The sequence below is a fragment of the Podarcis tiliguerta genome, assembly GCF_965153285.1.
Source record: "Podarcis tiliguerta genome assembly, chromosome: 1".
In the NCBI taxonomy this organism is placed as follows: Eukaryota; Metazoa; Chordata; class Lepidosauria; order Squamata; family Lacertidae; genus Podarcis; species Podarcis tiliguerta.
Genome location: NC_139534.1, coordinates 17,428,871 through 17,447,713, shown reverse-complemented (window position 1 = coordinate 17,447,713; position 18,843 = coordinate 17,428,871). Strand labels below are relative to the sequence as shown.

General features: G+C 44.9%; 1 protein-coding gene across 6 annotated transcripts in view; it reads left to right on the top strand.

The window, feature by feature from the left end:
• Positions 1–18,843, top strand: part of HECW2 (HECT, C2 and WW domain containing E3 ubiquitin protein ligase 2) — a 199,516-nt gene that overhangs the window by 79,142 nt on the left and 101,531 nt on the right. The window contains exons 1-2 of one of the 6 annotated variants that reach the window (XM_083405482.1): positions 10,959–11,363; positions 16,776–16,864. The exons of 4 other annotated variants lie outside the window; for them this stretch is intronic. The gene's annotated coding sequence lies outside the window, so the exon portion shown is untranslated. Of the gene's footprint in view, positions 1–10,953; positions 11,364–16,775; positions 16,865–18,843 lie in introns of those variants that run through there. One more of the 6 variants, XM_083405481.1, reaches the window with a different exon arrangement.

The window sequence follows — 18,843 nt, the reverse complement described above, 5'->3', positions numbered from 1 at the left end:
GTGCGGCTCTGGCTCGCCAGAGCACCTTCGTCACGCTGGCCACGTGACCTGGAAGTGTCTGTGGACAGCGCTGGCTCCCGGCCTATAGAGTGAGATGAGCGCACAACCCTAGAGTCTGGCAAGACTGGCCCGTACGGGCAGGGGTACCTTTACCTTTACCTTAAGATGGCAGCAGAGCAGAACAAGCAGGAAGACAGAGCAAGCCAATAGGAATACAGCAGATTGGGAGATTTATTTGGTGGAAACCCTTTGTGGATGCCTTTGTAGGAGGTCCTGGTGGCTACCCTAATGCCCACAGGCAATGCAGTAGCAGCTCCTGGCCTATAGTGCACTTTGAGAGCCAAGGGGAGGACTTGAGGCCCCAGAGGGGCTGGATGCATCCACCCAGGCTTCTCCATCTCGCCTGGGGCTCTGCGAAAGCCATGCCCCTCCCTGGACCTGCCATGCAACTTCCTGAAGCGCTTTGCCTAGCTAGAGTAATTGAGACAATGCCTGGATGCAAGAGTGTGTGTTTGTGTGAGTGTACTGTACAAACTTTTGGTTTTTGTATGGCTGTAATGGAGCCTATAGGACGCGGGTGGTGCTGTGGGTTAAACCACAGAGCCTGGGACTTGCTGACCAGGAGGTCGGCGGTTCGAATCCCCGTGACGGGGTGAGCTCCCGTTGCTCGGTCCCTGCTCCTGCCAACCTAGCTGTTCAAAAGCATGTCAAAGTGCAAGTAGATAAATAGGAACCGCTCTGGCGGGAAGGCAAATGGCGTTTCTGTGCACTGCTCTGGTTCAGCAGAAGCGGCTTAGTCATGCTGGCCACATGACCCAGAAGCTGTACGCCGGCTCCCTCGGCCAATAAAGCGAGATGAGCGCCGCAACCCCAGAGTCGGCCACGACTGGACCTAATAGTCAGGGGTCCCTTTACCTTTAATGGAGCCTATGGTATAAAGGTAAGAGTAACATGACACTTGACTTTAAAAGGTCTCCATTCCTGCCTTAGACCTACAGAGGATTTGATGCAGCGAATAACAGAGGATACGATGATTCCAAGTTAAGCACCTTAAAGAGCAAAGTTAAGTCATTTAGAATCTGTTTGACTGAAGACTGCTTAACTTTGACTGGGTGGCTATTCAGCTAGCCATTGTGGCTTCCCCCAATACTTATTTTATTCCCCCTTCCTTTTTGTTACACTCTGTATTCTACTATGCATACTGGAATTTTCTCTTTTACTGCATGACCTCGTTTTGAAAGTTCTGAGTCACACAGATATAAACAATTCCAGCCAAGAATGTCAGCAAAATATAATTGTTTGGCTCATTTTGAGCGTTCCTATAAATAGCAGGCGTGTGAAGGTTCTGCCTTGTAGATTTTTTTAATCATAAGTTTTACATCTATACAAACTAGATCAAAAGATACGAAGGCAGGTAAAGGTTAAGACAACATCAAGCAATATAGAACTGTACTCTGCATTTACACCCCTCACTTGAGTGGTGCCAGTAAATAAGCGATTGATGTGTTCTGGTGGATGGGGAAATGCTGAAAGAAGTTTGTTTTGCATAGTTTTCAGGGAGGTAAATGGGTTTTATGAGCCGAAGAAACCTTTCCAGTCACCTGCCTGAGCTGAGCTCATTCTGTGAAAACGAGGAGTTCCTGTTGAACTGTTTCTTTAAATCTAAAGGTTCATCATTGTTTCACCCGATGTGTATACCTTTAAGTGGCCAGAGCAAGGGCCAGAGTAAACTAATGAGATCCAGCCTTGCAGCTGTGAGGCATAGCAGGTGCTGCTGAGTTGCATTGATTAAGCTGTGTTGGGAATTGGCCACAGTATATAAGGAGCAGCACTTAGCTCTGCCATTTCACCCTGGGGGATGGGTTGGTGGTTGGGTCTGGTTTGTTTGTTTGTATTTAGTGTTTAAGGAGTTTTTGTTTTTCTTATTAAAACCTTGTTTAAGTTATTTTTGAGTCCCTTCTTTTTACCGCAAGCTCTCCCCAGCAAGCTCTCTGCGCTACTATACTGCGAGAAAGCCAACATCTTTGGTTATGGGCCCAGCTGCTGAGTGGATGACTGCATATTTTTGGACTCTGAGAAAGGTTTGAAAACTCCTTCTCCTGTTAGCATAGTTTTTTTGTGGGTCTGGAAGAGTTCCAGAATGGTTGACCGGGTTCTAGAAGCTGAGAAGGCTCTGGTCTTCCCACAGCTAACAGATGAGAACTATAGTTTATGGTCTTTTCGGGTGGAGGCGCTTTTGACCTCTAGAGATGTATGGACCTATGTAACTGATTACCCTCCTGACCCTGTGACTAATGCTTGGTCGAAAGGAGATGCGAAAGCCAGGGCGATAATTAATTTGGCAGTCAGCGACCAGCAAATAGTTTATATAAGGAATAAGAAAACTGCCAAAGAAATGTGGGGCAGTCTTGCAGCAGTGCATGTTAGAAAAGAGTCAGTGTCTGCGTTGACGTACTTCAAGCAGTTGTACCAGACGAAGTTGCAGCCTGGTGGTGATTTGGCAGCACACTTGAGACGTCTGGAGGCAATACGCTGCGAATTAATTCGAAGGGACATGGAGATACCTGATATTCAGTATGTTTTTATCATCCTTTGTTCCCTTAATGAGGACTTTGATGGTATAGCTAGCCAGATATCTGCCATTCCACCAGCACAATTAACTGTGGAAGGGGTAACGGCAAGATTAATGGGCGAGCTGGACAGAAGGGAGGCTTGTGCCATAAGCACTCCTATTTCCGGAAGTATTGAGGGACGCCACATGCAAACTTGTGGTGATACGACTGCATTTAAAGCTGCAAAGCGTTGTTGGTTCTGCAATAAGCAAGGACATTTTGCAAAGGACTGCAGATCCAAAAGAAAGCAAGGTACTCCCAAGTCTGTTTCTGTTCGTCAGTCACGGTCGTCAGCCCAGCAGCCGACATCGTACAGTAAAGACAGAAGCGAGCCGCGAGCTTTTCATGCTCGGACAACAGGTCATAAAATTAAAGGTGCCAAGTGGAATTCTTTTGTTGTTGACTCAGGAGCGTCTCAGCACGTCTGCAACGATCGAAGCTTGTTTATTTCTTTCGAAGAGGAAATTGGTAATGTACATTTAGCCAATTCACAAGTCTTGCAGTCGCTTGGCAGGGGTACTGTTAAACTTGACTCTTTAAACATTACGATAGCGAACTGCATTTACTGCCCGTCAGTGGACAATTTATTATCAGTAAGGTGTTTTGCTCGTCAAGGCATAACTGTGCGTTTCTTAAATTCAATGTGTGAGTTTTTTGAGGGGAACAAACGTTTATTGTATGCCCGGGAATCTGATGGTTTATATAGACTGTATTTTCGCACCTATTCCCAATCGCCTATAAATTGCAGAGCAGCACAGTCAAGCCAGGGGTTGAGGAATGTAAGGCCACATTCCGGGTGTGTCCATGAGGTGCACAGACTTTTGGGACACCTGAATTTTGCTGATGTAATTAAGACAAAGAATCTTGTTAATGGCCTCAACTTAAAGCCATGTAAATTCTTTATGCAATGTCTATCCTGTTGCAAAAATAAGATCAAGGTTGCACGCAAGGGTAGGTGCTCAGATAGGAAAGTAACTGAGCCATTTGAGCGTGTACATTGTGATTTAGTTGGGCCACTCCCACCATCATTAGGAGGTTCTAAGTACTGGCTTACCCTGATAGACCAGTATAGTAGATACTGTTGGACTTATGCAATAGCTGAAAAGTCCCAAGCATTTGAGAAGTACAAAGTTTTTTGCAATTGGGTAAAAACGCACTTTAACAAACCAATTAAGAACCTGTTTTCTGACCGGGGTGGGGAATTTGTTTCTGAGGATTTCGAGAAATTCCTGGAAGCGCAGGGGACTACTCATGAGTTATCTTGCCCCCGAAGTCCCTGGCAAAATGGGCTTGTTGAAGTTGTGCAGCGTGACCTGCAGGCAGGGGTTAAAACTTATCTGCATGATGCTAATCTGCCCAAAGACTTTTGGGCTGAAGCGCTTAATGCTTTTTGCTTTGTTAAAAATCGAAGTTATCATTCTGGTTTAGATGTCACCCCCTATGAGAAGCTGTTTAAAAAACGCCCTAATCTGAAATACCTACGCATTTGGGGTTCAGATGTAATTATGCATTATCCCGCTAAGCAGAAATTGGGTGAGCGTAGTGTTCAGGGAAAATTAATGGGCTACCAGCAGGGGGCGTACAGAATTTACATACCAGCAACTGGCAAATTTCATATTACCAGAAGCATGATACAAACTGTAAATTGGAATGGAGTTGCTATTTTCCAAGATACTGATGGTATAAATGAAACTGAGGAAGAAGAGGAAGCAGCAGCAGCAGCAGCAGGAAATGGTGCTTCTGAATTAATGGAAAAAGACAAAAAGCCTGTTGAATCTGATAATTTGTTTGATGATTTAAAGTCACAGGCACCTGAGGGGAGGTTAGATTCTCTTGAGTTTTCTGACCGTGAGCTTAGCCTACAGGCATCTCTTCAGTCTGACAATGATGGTTTACAACCTGAAACTAGTAGTTCACTTAGTCCTGTTAAGTCTGAGGAGTCTGACTCTCCTTCCGGACTGAGACGTTCAGAGAGAAAGAGGCAGAAGCCACAACGATTTGCAGATGAACATTTTAATACTGTGTATGCCAATAAGGCGGTTTTTGAGCCAAAAAGCTACAATGATGATCAGAATTTACTAAAGCACTTCCAAAGGTTACACATGAAAAACATGTACAGAGTATGCTTTATGTTTTTGTTCCACAATGATGAACCGCAGGGGAAATGTTGAACTGTTTCTTTAAATCTAAAGGTTCATCATTGTTTCACCCAATGTGTATACCTTTAAGTGGCCAGAGCAAGGGCCAGAGTAAACTAATGAGATCCAGCCTTGCAGCTGTGAGGCATAGCAGGTGCTGCTGAGTTGCATTGATTAAGCTGTGTTGGGAATTGGCCACAGTATATAAGGAGCAGCACCTAGCTCTGCCATTTCACCCTGGGGGATGGGTTGGTGGTTGGGTCTGGTTTGTTTGTTTGTATTTAGTGTTTAAGGAGTTTTTGTTTTTCTTATTAAAACCTTGTTTAAGTTATTTTTGAGTCCCTTCTTTTTAATGCAAGCTCTCCCCAGCAAGCTCTCTGCGCTACTATACTGCGAGAAAGCCAACAGCCCTCTGTCTGCATGAGTTGCATTTGTAAATTGAAATTGCTCGTTAAAGTACATTCCAGCATCTCCCCCAAGATTATATGTGAGGACAGGAAGGCTGTTGGTTTTATCAGTGATGGGCACCTGGCTGAATCTGGAGCGAAGTGTTCTTTCTATTACTATTTATTGCATTTATATACCGCCCTATACCCGGGGGTCTCAGGGCGGTTCACAAAATAAAATCAAGATATCAAACCACAAAATACATAATAAAAACAAAAATAACCCAATGACCCCCCCTCTAAAAAACCCACACATTTTAAAACGGCATAAGTTGTACTGTAAATCAACCAAAGGCCTAGTTAAAAAGGAATGTTTTTGCCTGACACCTAAAGGTGTGTAATGAAGGTGCTAGGCGAACTTCCCTGGGGAGAGCACTCCACAGATGGGGAGCCACTGCAGAGAAGGTCCGTTCTCGTGTTGCCACCATCTGGACCTCTTGAGGAGGAGGCACATGAAGAAGGGCCTCAGAAGATGATCTCAGGGTCTGGGTAGGTTCATATGGAAAGAGGCAGTCCTTGAGGTACTGCTTGTTTGATCTTTGTAATGTGTGTGCTCCAACTATCAAACAGGAAGGTCAGAGTGACTCCGTTTTCCATTTTTTACGATTCTTGGTGTGCATTTCATCTGGGACAATTTATTTGTGTTCTCCTGTGGACAAGCCAGTATCTCTGCAGTGGTCCACGCTGATTCCTCCTGGTTTTTGCTTATGACACTGTATAAGATAAAATAAGTGTGTGGGATGTAGGAGATTCTGTCTTTACTTAGTTCTGGAATTCAGCTTTATCTTCCTTGGCTAGAGTTGCTGCATTAAAACAACAAGCAAGATAAGTGGGGCTGCACTGATTATTGCAACAAGCAACCATGAAAGTCTTCACTTGGAAGCAGCCCTGTTGATTTCAGTCGAACTTAACTGCTTTGTTCCTACATTTGAAGCCAGCATGTCTGAAATCCTGTGTGTAGTTATCCTAAAACAAGGCATGCCCTTCGCTTCTTACATGAAAATGGGAATTACCCAGCAACTCCAGAAGTGGATGAAATTAACCCGATAGGATCCGACAAATTTAATGCAGAGCTGTCTTTGTCACCTGCTATCAGCTTGCTAGTTTACGGAGAAAGAAACTGATGTTTTGCGTGCCAGAGATGCCTCTGCTGCACATTGTTGTCTGATGTTAGTTGAACAACAACAGTTATCTGCTAATCATGTGAGAGGAGGCAAGAGAACAGACATTAGGAAGGAAGGAAGGAGATTAGGCAACGTCTTCTGCCAAAATCTAGGCTGATAACTGCACAGAGGCAGGAAGCTGGACTGGATGTGGAGATCTTGTCCTTGCTTTTTAAGCAGATAGGAATGTTGTGGCATACAAACCTCTAAAAAGAGCTGAGCAAACCAGTAGTGCAATTGCGTTAAGGTACCCAGTCATAGAATTTCAATGAGTCTGTAGTTAGAGAATCCTATTTATGCCTGTGGGTTTTAAAATGTTGCGGAGCACAGACATAAAATCCCAAGGAACTGAAGCCTGTTTCAGCTATGCCGTGTTCTGCTCATTTATAGAAAAAGCAAAATGGCAGGCATATGCTTTATAATATTTTCCAGAGAAACAAGCAAGTGCTGTAAAAATAGCCTGCCACCCGTTCAGCCCATTTTAAGGCATGTCAGTTATGCGACTCTCCATTTCTCTCACTGATAGACAAGGCTCATTAAAGAAGGTTGCTTATGAAGTGTGTGTGAGGATGGGTCCTTGCAATGTTTAATGCATAAGCAGGTGCCTGTAAACCCTGGATATTTGATGGCTTCCAGCTGAGCAGTACCCACCCTGTGGCATAACGTCACCTGTTTGCCAGGCCACTCTGACATGGCAGGGCCATATGGAAGCAACTGACCTGTGGGAAGGAGTCAAGGGATAGACAAGTGAAGGAGCTTTTGCTCCTGGTTCACTGTTTTACTTTGTTTTTTGTTTTACCTGTGTTCACTGCACTGTATTAATACTGTGTACCAGTGGCGTAGCGTGGGGGGTGCAGGGGGGGCCTGCCGCACCGGGCGCAACATCTGGGGGGCGCGCGCTCGCACTCGCAGCTCTCTGCCCCTACCTGGCTCACTCACTCTTTCTCACTCCAGTGCTGGCTGTGCGAATCCGATCCGAGCCACCGGGTCGCCACCCACTGTGGAGGGGAGGGTGCCAGGCGTGTGGTGCGGTGCGGAGAGAGAGCGAGGGACTATCTGGGGGAGGGACAGTGCAGCGGGGGGGGGGCGCGCAAATTACTTGCCTTGCCCCGGGTTAGGGGGCGCAAATTACTTGTCTTGCCCCGGGTGCTGACAACCCAAGCTACGCCACTGCTGTGTACTGCTTTGAAGACTGGAGTAAAAAATGGGACTTTCTCTGGAAATGCAAGTTGCATCTCAGAAAGGAGATGTTTTGGCAGGACAGTGACAGGGAGACAAAAGAGTTCAGCAGCCCTATAATGTCCCTTTGCCAACAAAGGTCCGTATAGTTAAAGCTATGGTTTTCCCAGTAGTGATGTATGGAAGTGAGAGCTGGACCATAAAGAAGGCTGATCGCCGAAGAATTGATGCTTTTGAATTGTGGTGCTGGAGGAGACTCTTGAGAGTCCCACGGACTGCAAGAAGATCAAACCTATCCATTCTGAAGGAAATCAGCCCTGAGTGCTCACTGGAAGGACAGATCGTGAAGCTGAGGCTGCAGTATTTGGCTACCTCATGAGAAGAGAAGACTCCCTGGAAAAGACCCTGATGTTGGGAAAGATGGAGGGCACAAGGAGAAGGGGACAACAGAGGATGAGATGGTTGGACAGTGTTCTCAAAGCTACCAACATGAGTTTGACCACGCTGCGGGAGGCAGTGGAAGACAGGAGTGCCTGGTGTGCTATGGTCCATGGGGTCACGAAGAGTCGGACACGACTAAACAGCAACAACAAATAATGTCCTTAAAAAGCAGTCCTTGCAGGCTTTTGCATTTTCGCTTCTACTGTCTAGAGATCTTGGATTACAAAATACACAAGCGCACACAAAAGCACATCAAAAAGCAGAGGTGCTTTATGGCAGCAACTAAAGTGAAAATGAAACTAAAATGACACTTTTGTTTTATATCCCTCTCCTGCCCCACCCTTGGTAGTATTTAGCCTTAATTGTCACCACACTTACAGCTCTGTGCCCCTGTAGTCCAAGGGCATTCTCTCCTTCATCCTTAATGATCTAGACATAATAGAGCGGTCTGGGTACATTATATCTGGCATTATATCCTGACACCTTTGTGCTACTCCTGAAATAGTCTATTGCAGGGGTCTGCAAACTTCTTTCAGCAGGGGGCTGGTCCACTGTCCCTCAGACCTTGTGGGGGGCCAGACTATATTTTGAAGGGGAAAAAAATATGAACAAATTCCTATGCCCCACAAATAATCCAGAGATGCATTTTAAAGAAAAGGACACATTCTACTCATGTAAAAAACACGCTGATTCATGGGCCGGATTTAGAAGGCAGTTGGGCCAGATCCGGGCCTTAGTTTGCCTACCCATGGTCTATTGCCTTTTATTTTACTATGTGTTTTAAAATGCATTTAAAAACAAGTGTCACATTCTCAAAGATACCATAATGGGTTTTTGGGAACTTGTGCCTAAAACCAGAGAGTGGCCATAAGGGGGGAAATGTACATAGTAAGTACAATAAAAAGATCCTGTTGCAAATAAATTTAAGTATCCTTTAAGCAAAGATTTTCCAACCCAGTGGTACGAAAATGCACCTATTTGCTTGCAATATGTTACATTGGTAGCGGCTGTGGTTGAAAAGCAATATACAAATATTTTTAAATGAATACATTTAGTTATTTGACAAGTACTTTGAGCTTTTCAACACACTTGCCAAATAACACAATTCAGTAGAATTGCACATCTAGTTAAATCTTGAAGTTGTTTATGTCTCCCAATAATACCTTAATTCCAGGGCATTCTCAACAAATTACTGCTACACTTCCAACAATTCACATTTAGTCCAGCTCCTAAAACCAGAGCCAGACTGAAAACCACCACCACCTTCCAAACTGTGTTGAGAGGTTGTCTGCAGATTCCTTTATTTCCTCCTCTTTATTTCTAAACTTTAAAAAAGCGTTGCTGGAGAGCACATGCTGGCAGCCCATCCTGCACTCACCTAAGAAACAGCTGTAAAGGACAAGATGTTCTATGATTGCTCCTAGAGAATTGGGGGGGGGGGTATGGCAGATCTTCTGCAGATCTCAGTGGTCTGTGTGTATAAGGAATAAGGTGGTATCTCAAGTAGCAGCCTAGAGTAATAATAATAATAATAATAATAATAATAATGATGATGATATTTATACCCCGCCCATCTGGCTGGGTTTCCCCAGCCACTCTGGGCATCTCCCAACAAAATATTAAAAACACTATAAAACAACAGGCATCAAAACCTTCCCGATAGAGGGCTGCTTTCAGATGTCTTCTAAAAGTCAGGTACAGTGGTACCTCGGATTAAGTACTTAATTCGTTCCAGAGGTCCGTTCTTAACCTGAAACTGTACTTAACCTGAAGCACCACTTTAGCTAATGGGGCCTCCTGCTGCTGCCGCGCCGCTGGAGCATGATTTCTGTTCTCATCCTGAAGCAAAGTTCTTAACCCAAGGTACTATTTCTGGGTGAGCGGAGTCTGTAACCTGAAGCGTATGTAACCCGAGGTACCACTGTAGTTGCTTATTTCCTTGACATCTGATGGGAGGGCGTTCCATAGGGCGGGTGCCACTCACTTTTCGCAATGAGGGAACCAGCAGAAGACCCTTGGAGGAGGACCTCAGTGTCCGGGCTGAACGATGGCAGTGGAGACGCTCCTTCAGGTATACTGGTTCGTGGCCATTTAGGGCTTTAAAGGTCAACACCAACACTTTGAAATGTACTCGGAAACGTACTGGGAGCCAATGTAGGTCTTTCAGGACCGGTGTTATATAGTCTCGGTGGCCACTCCCAGTCACCAGTCTAGCTGCTGCATTCTGGATTAGTTGTAGTTTCCGGGTCACCTTCAAAGGTCGCCCCACATAGAGCGCTTTGCAGTAGTCCAAGCGGGAGATGACCGGAGCATGCACCACTGCGTTCTGCACCGGCGATGGCCTCCTGACCAACCCCAAGGGTAGTCCCACATGGAGCAAATTACAGTAATCAAATCATGAGCTTACCAAATGCATGGGCAACTGTGGCCAAGTTATCTTGGAGCAGTTGTAGGGGCCTTACCAACCAAAGTTGGTAATTTTTTTTTACTGCTGCTTATTCATTTAGTTGCGGCGTTTATGAGGTCATCTGATATCATCAAGAATTCTCTGCAAATGAGAAAGCAAGTAGAGCCCCCAAGCCAATGCAAGCTAATGCAGTAAATATACAACGATTACCTTGTGTGTTTGTTAGTGCACTCTAGGGAACCTTTTGCAGCCTACAAAGACAAGAACGTTGGGCTTTGTTACGGTACCTAAGTGATGTCATTGCAAAGATGCAACAAATATGAGAGACTTTTGGTTCTTGTGTTTTGTTTTCTGTGACTAATGCGCTTGTCATTTCTGGGTTTTGAATTTTCCCTGTTTATCACCCTCTGGATGACTGTACAGTAGTGGGATCAACTGTTCAGAATTCTCCCATGGAAAACATAAAAGGAAGGAAGCTAAGGGAGGATGAAGACTTTGCATCCTGTACCCTTCAGAGGGGAGTGGCTACAAATAACTTAATCTGAAGGACAATACTTCATCTGTTCTAATTCTGTGATGTTTGAACCCAGAGGGAGCAACTGCTCAGAGCGCAATAAGCAGTGAACTCTCTGGGTGGGTTAGCTAGTAAAAGAAATAGAAATAGCTAGTAAAAGAAATAGCACATTAAGAACGCCAAGAGAGAGCTTTCTTAAAACGCTCCAATCTAAACAAAAAGCAGAAGATGGGAAATGCAGAGGTGCTTCTCAAGTGAGCTCGTGACGATGTCAGCGATGGTGCAAGACAGTATTCAAGTGCTCCCTCTTCCAAGAAGGCCACTTTTTTTAAAATGGAGAGAAGAATTGGCATACGGATAACAGAAGCCTTATAAAAGAAATTTCAGTTTTTAAGAACATCTCCAGATGATTAAACGGATGCGAAATTGAATGGAAGGTCTCTCCTGCTACAGGATAGGTCAGGTAAGTGTAGAAAACCAGAATGAAAAATGCTGTTGCCAAAGGCAAATTTAGAGTATGTAAACAGCTCAATTTAATGTTCATTTTGGGGGAACCCCCCCCCCATCTATTCTACATTACTTTCTGTAGCCTAAAAAAGGTAAGGGAAGTACAATAATGGCAATATTTGACGTTAAAGGAGTGGGTTTTTATATTTGAAACTAAAGCAGTATTGTTTATTATTTTTCTTTTATTAAATGTTTTAGTCACTTCCTCCCCGAAGAAAGAATGAATCTCAAACTGACTTACAACAAGGATAAAGCTACTTATTTTTGTGAATTTTAAATGTGAATGCTTTATTTGTCAAAACAAGAACCACACCTGGACTCAAGATTTACCATTACCCCTCTCCAAATCTTCCCCACTAAGCAGATGTTATTATTAAAGGGTCTAGTTCAGGGGTCAGCAGCCAATGCCAATGGGCCGGAAGCAGCCTGCGGAGGTTGTTTGACTGGCCCCTGAGCTGCCCCTGAACTGAGCCGCCTGCCTGCTCGCTGCACTAAACCAGCACGGAGCAGGGACTCGCTTCTGCGGTGCCAGATATCGCGTCTGCGCATGTGCAGATGCTGAAAATAACAGGTGCTCACGATCCAGCCCACGGAGGGATATCTGTGGGATCAATCCAGCCCAGGCAAGATAAACCTTGCTGACCCCTGGTCTATTTGCTTATTTACAAGGAAAAAAACCCACAGGTATTACCCCAGGGTTTCTATCCTGATTACTCATTCATACCTAACAATTGGGTTTTTTTGGGGTGACTGATTCAAAAGCTTACTTATTTGTTTCCGTTACCCCCTCCTCCTTCCCCATAAATCACTTATAGGAGCAGAGGGTACAGATCCAAACTAACACTCCTTTCAGGAGCTCATATTTAAACTGATTTGGGGTTGATTACCTAAATGGATTACCTAAATTGTGAAACGTCAATGACGGTTTACAGCACTGACAAGCCAGATGAATAACACACACACACACACAGCCCAAATATGAAAAATAACCATGAATCAGATTTAACACAGTATATGGCAATGTGATAACATTTTTTTTTAGAAATCCCTTTTAACGTTAATTTAGCACTGTGATATGAATTAATGCAAATATAAAATACAAGATATAGTTTAGTTTCATTTTGTGCGTGTATTATCGGGTTGGGTGATTGTGACAGGATGGTGATAATTTCTGCTTTAGGGAAGATTTCAGTGCTGTGTATAGTACAGAGAATTGGAGCACTTCTTTCCCAAAGCGCTTTGACTTCTTACTCATTGGTCTTGTGCATTTAGCACGCCAGTTGTCTCTATAGCAGAAAATGTTTGCAAATTCATCTGGCCAGCCAATTTTCAGAAGGACAATCCACAGGGCATTACGATTTACAGTGTTGAAAGCCTTAGTCAGGTCAATAAACGCCATATACAGGGGTTGGTTTTGCTCTCTGCATTTTTCTTGAAGCTGTCAAGCGGTGACAATTATGTCCACTGTCCCCCTAGAAGGCCAAAAACCATTTTGGGATTCAGGAAGGGTCACCTCGGTACTCTATTCCAAACTTAAAAATGGAAAGCGTAATGCTGGTGGTCAGCAAAAGAGGTTTAAAGACTGTCTCAAGGCAAATCTAAAAAAAAAGTAGTATTAACAGTAACAACTGGGAAACACTGGCCTGTGAGCACTCCAGTTGGAGAACAGCCTTTACCAAAGGTGTCATGGGCTTTGAAGGCACTCGAACTCAGGATGCAAGGGAGAAACGTGCTAGGAGGAAGGCACGCTTGGCAAATCCACACCGTGATCAGCTCCCGCCTGGAAACCAATGTCCCCACTGTGGAAGGACGTGTGGATCCAGAATTGGCCTCCCCAGTCACTTATGGACTCACTGTTAAAACCGTGTTTATGGAAAACAATCTTACTCAGCTACAAGTGATCGCCAAAGAAAAATAGCTGAAAAGGAGGAGAGTGGGAATTACGTTGCAATGGATGGAGCATCTAGGAGATCTAGGAGTCTTGGTTGACCACAAACTTAACATGAGCCAACAGTGTGACACGGCAGCTAAAAAAGCCAATGCAATTCTGGGCTGCATCAATAGGAGTATAGCATCTAGATCAAGGGAAGTTATAGTGCCACTGTATTCTGCTCTGGTCAGACCTCACCTGGAGTACTGTGTCCAGTTCTGGGCACCACAGTTCAAGAAGGACACTGACAAACTAGAACGTGTACAGAGGAGGGCAACCAAAATGGTCAAAGGCCTGGAAACAATGCCTTATGAGGATCGGCTAAGGGAGCTGGGCATGTTTAGCCTGGAGAAGAGGAGGTTAAGGGGTGATATGATAGCCATGTTCAAATATATAAAAGGATGTCACATAGAGGAGGGAGAAAGGTTGTTTTCTGCTGCTCCAGAGAAGCGGACACGGAGCAATGGATACAAACTACAAGAAAGAAGATTCCACCTAAACATTAGGAAGAACTTCCTGACAGTAAGAGCTGTTCGACAGTGGAATTTGCTGCCAAGGAGTGTGGTGGAGTCTCCTTCTTTGGAGGTCTTTAAGCAGAGGCTTGACAACCATATGTCAGGAGTGCTCTGATGGTGTTTCCTGCTTGGCAGGGGGTTGGACTCGATGACCCTTGTGGTCTCTTCCAACTCTATGATTCTATGATTCTATGATTCTATGATCTCCCCTTATTTATTGTTTTAAAGGTGGTTGCTCATTGGTTTTCTCTTAGGTGTTACATTAAATTAATATCTGTTTGTGTGATTGGCTACTGCTGCCAGGAAAGGAGATGGCATTGTTTCTGCAACCATTTAAAGGGTGGTTGGAGTGGTTCTGTTGTCCTGCGGAAAGCCATTCGTTCTGCAAAGAAGTTGTAAAACTTGAAAAGGGGGAAAGAAAGAATTCAGCTTATCGCAAATGGAAAGTGTATTATTGGAAGGAAATTGTTCTTTGTCAGTGTGCTGTCCAATATATGCCTTTCCAGCAGTCAAAAAACATTCACATATCACCAATCCTATTAGCAATGGAGGTGTTGACTGTGCAGGGAAATCAGATTTAGCTACTGATACAGCAAGCCTGGTCTGAGGCTAGAAAACAGATTTCACTTGAAAAGCCTCTTTTACTAAAGCCAAAGGGTTGCAAGGGAACTCTACTCATCCAGACCTTTTTAATTCAGCATTCATCCTGATTTGCTTGCACAAAGCTTATGGGGTGTCCATTCTTCATTGAGCATTCAATCAGGTTTGTTTATGGGGTGGTTATTCATCTGGTAGTCATCCTGGTTTGCTTGATGGTGATTGTACATCTTGTTGTTAGCCCTTACGCTTTCCAAACTGCTATAACCCCGTGTCCCCCCCCCCCCCCGCTTCCATGGACTTGTTGTGTTAGGACAGGGGTCAGCAAACTTTTTCAGCAGGGGGCCGGTCCACTGTCCCTCAGACCTTGTCGGGGGCTGGACTATATTTTTTGGGAAAAATGAATTCCTATGGCCCACAAATTACCCAGAGATAATACAAGGACAGGGACGCAGGTGGCGCTGTGGGTTAAACCACAGAGCCTAGGACTTGCCAGTCAGAAGGTCGCGGTTCAAATCCCTGCGATGGGGTGAGCTCCCATTGCTCGGTCCCTGCTCCTGCCAACCTAGCAGTTTGAAAGCACGTCAAAGTGCAAGTAGATAAATAGGTACCGCTCCGGCGGGAAGGTAAATGGCGTTTCCGTGCACTGCTCTGGTTCACCAGAAGCGGCTTAGTCATTCTGGACACATGACCTGGAAGCTACGCCGGCTCCCTCGGCCAATAAAATGAGATGAGCGCCGCAACCCCAGAGTCGGCCACGACTGGACCTAATGGTCACCTTTACCTTAATACAAGGACACATTCTACTCATGTAAAAAAACACCAGGCAGGCGCCACAAATAACCCAGTGATGCATTTTAAATAAAAGGACACATTCTACTCATGTATAAACACGCTGATTCCTGGACCATCCATGGGCCAGATTTAGAAGGCGATTGGGCCAGACCTGGGCACTGGGCCTTAGTTTGCCTACCCATGTGCTAGGATGACAGAGAGCTTTAAATGTGCAGTCCAAAAGTTCTAGTATGTGGTTGAATCCCTCCCGCAGTACACTGACTGTCTGGAAGCACCCTCACAAAAACAATCTGCATGTACCCAACCCAAAACTGGTCCTATCATTAGGCAGAGTGCGGCAAGAGAGTGCTGAAGGATGACCAATAGCAGTGAGATGTTGGGAGGGCGAGGCTGTGTCAGTCCTGTGCTCTGCAAGTTAGCCTGATGCTCCCATGTGCTCTCCCATCACTAGTGTTGAACTAAGATTGGTAAGCCTCTGCACACATAGTGTGGTGTGTGGGTCCCATTCTGATCTTTGCCTCAGGCAGCAAGCTGTTTTGGCATCAGCAGTTGTACATTTATTTTCTTTTTCCAAATTCGCTGTGTCCAGCATATAAGTGTTCTTTGCCCTTGCCGCAAAAACAGTGGTTTAAGTGCAAAACTTAACTCTGGCTAGAATTGTACATTTACAATTAAAATGGCTTACTAGGGAATGAAAATCTGCTTTCTGGCCCACATTAATATCATTCTCCATCTGTGCAAACAGCTGAGAAAAGCTCAAAGCAGGTTTTTTTAGCGTCCTGGGTTGAAATGCCTGGCGCGGAAGACAGTGGCATTGGACTTCCGTGATATGACATTTGCCTTCATGCATTAACAGCTCTGTTTCATCACAGGAATGGTTAAGTGACAGGCCACAGGCCACCTAGCAAAGAAGGAATGGTTTGATCTGCCCTGTGCACTAACTGAATGGTACAAAATTGCCTTGATCACAGTGTTCATATGGTGAGCCAAATATCAACACTTAAAATAAGCAGGCTTTCCAGATTAGATTATTTGGTTGAGTTTCAGGTAGCAGGTTTGCGTATTCTCTTGCCCTCCCTGATCATTATAATTAGAATACAGTGGTGCCTTGCAAGATGAAAAGAATCCGTTCCGCGAGTCTTTTCATTTTGCGGTTTTTTCGTCTTGCGAAGCAAGCCCATTAGCGGATTAGCGCTATTAGCACTATTGGCAGTTTAAGGGCTATTAACGGCTTTTTAAGGCTTAAGGGATTAGCGGTTTAGCTGCTAAAAGGCTATTAGCAGCTTAGCGCTTTAGAAAAAGGGGTTGGGGAGCAAAAAAAAAACCTCAAAAATTTTCGTCATTTTCGTCTTGCGAAGCAAGCCCATAGGGAAATTTGTCTTGCGAAGCGCCTCTGATAACGGAAAACCCTTTCATCTTGCGGGTTTTCCGTCTTGCGAGGCATTTGTCTTGTGGGGCACCACTGTATTATGGATTTGTTGCTGCTTTATCCTTACCTCTAAATGACTCTTGAAATGGGAATTGCTTTTAGGAAACCTTTCCCAGATGGCAGTAGCAAAATGATGTGAAGAACTCATGAATATCGCTTCCTCCTTGGGTGCAGCAGGACACGTCATGCTGGTAACTTGCCCTTCTCTGGCCTTTGTGGCTGTTCCCATCATGAGCTATTTGCTAATAAATGGAATGCATCTGAAGGTTCCTGCCAGAACGTTTGGTTTTGTGACTGTAAGGCAAGAACACTGCTTGCTAAACTACTAACCTTTGGCAGTGTTTGACCCTTTAAGTGTTTTAGTGTATATATAGCTGACGCAAGCTTCAAGTTCAGATCCCAGTTTACAATTTCAGCTGCTCAGAAGAAAATGGAGAGAACGGTCTCAGCTGAAGTTTGCAGCCTCTGATGACACGAGGCGGCAGAATTCTGTTTGTACTCGAAGAAGGGCTTCTTCCCGCTTCACGGAAAGGTGATATCGCAGGTGTCAGGGGGAGATGCATCTGTGTGCAGAATTCCTGCACACACCAGCTTTGCAGCCACATCCAGTGATTTGCGTAGATGAAGCAAATTGGTCCGGTTAGGGGTCTTCATAGCACACAGCCTAAATTTAAGTTTGGCATTACAAATTTTCCCGCCCCTTAGCCAGAGACCACCCTAAATCAAATGTAACAGAAAAGAGGTGGTCTACAATAGAAATTCGAGAGTATGACTTGTCCCCTGTCCGTCAAGATACCTGGTAATGCTTGCTCGCTTGCCTTTTCCTGGTTAGTCTGGGCCATTCTTTAGGAATGTTATATACCTTGGGTCTTGAATCCATTGTCAGACCTATCCCTATTCATACACAGAAGATGCTCTTTTGACAGGTCTGCTCTACCTTTAGCCAGACCTGTTTTTATTTTGTAAGGGGTTGGCGAGAAGTTGATTTATTTACAGAATTTAACAAGTGATAAGAACTCAGCCAGTCTACTGGAAGAGGTTTTATTTATTCACTTGTGTATGTACATTTTATTTATGACGCCTTGGAACTCTTATAACAGTTTCTTCTGTTGGATGGTTTTACCTGGCGGACTGAGTTCATGCCTCTCTGGCCTGATGTTTTCACCTCTGCATTTTGCTTACAGGTTTCTCCTAATTTTACATCTCCTTAAAAACGTGTGTGTACCTTCCCCGTGCACTGCTTATGCTGCTGATTTCTGAGTATTGGAGGCAGGAGTGTAGTGTGGGGAGAGCCAGGTGTGTGTGTGTGTAGCCCCAGGAGCATGATTTTGAGGGGGCGCGAGCCAGGCATCCCCTCTCAGTAACCCCCACCTTGCTTGCCACCAGGGGTCTTGCCATTGTGCCTCTAGCCCCCTTGCTAAATGGCAGCATTGGGGGGATGCAGTGGTAAAGTTTGGCTGGTGCTGTGGGCTTTATTTACCTTCCGTGCCCAGCCCCTGGTCCTGCCGGGGGCACATGTACACACCCCGGTCGCCCACGAAGGATGCAACTCCACTGATTGGAGGAGCCTTTTCTGAATTGAAGCTTTCTTGACTCAAACTTCATAAGAATTCACAGAGGAATCCCAGCAAGATGTGGACTTCCTGTGGAGGGGGAATCACATTACCCCCTTAGCCATGTGGGGAGGTATTTTGACTTCCTGCTCATTTACTTGCTTGCCCTTCTCTTCCCACCTCTCAGTTTTTGGCCTCCTGAGGGGAAACCTGTAGAAAAGATCATTTGTCTGGACAACTTAGTATCTGCACAAAGACTTAATATGATTGAATGTGAAAGAATGGTTCAGTTTAAGGTTGCCAGATTTTTTCTTTCATATATATATATATATATATATATATGCAGGTTTTGGTGTCCTCGGGTGTCTTCCCGTGTAAAAGTTGGGGTGTCTAGGCGACGTTTCGACGAGGTCTCACTCGTCATCTTCAGGCTGGTGCTTTCGGCTTCTTGTTACTGGAACAGAGCATTTTGGAACATTTCTGTTCCAGTAACAAGAAGCCGAAAGCACCAGCCTGAAGATGACGAGTGAGACCTCGTCGAAACGTCGCCTAGACACCCCAACTTTTACACGGGAAGACACCCGAGGACACCAAAACCTGCATTCCTGTACCCGTGA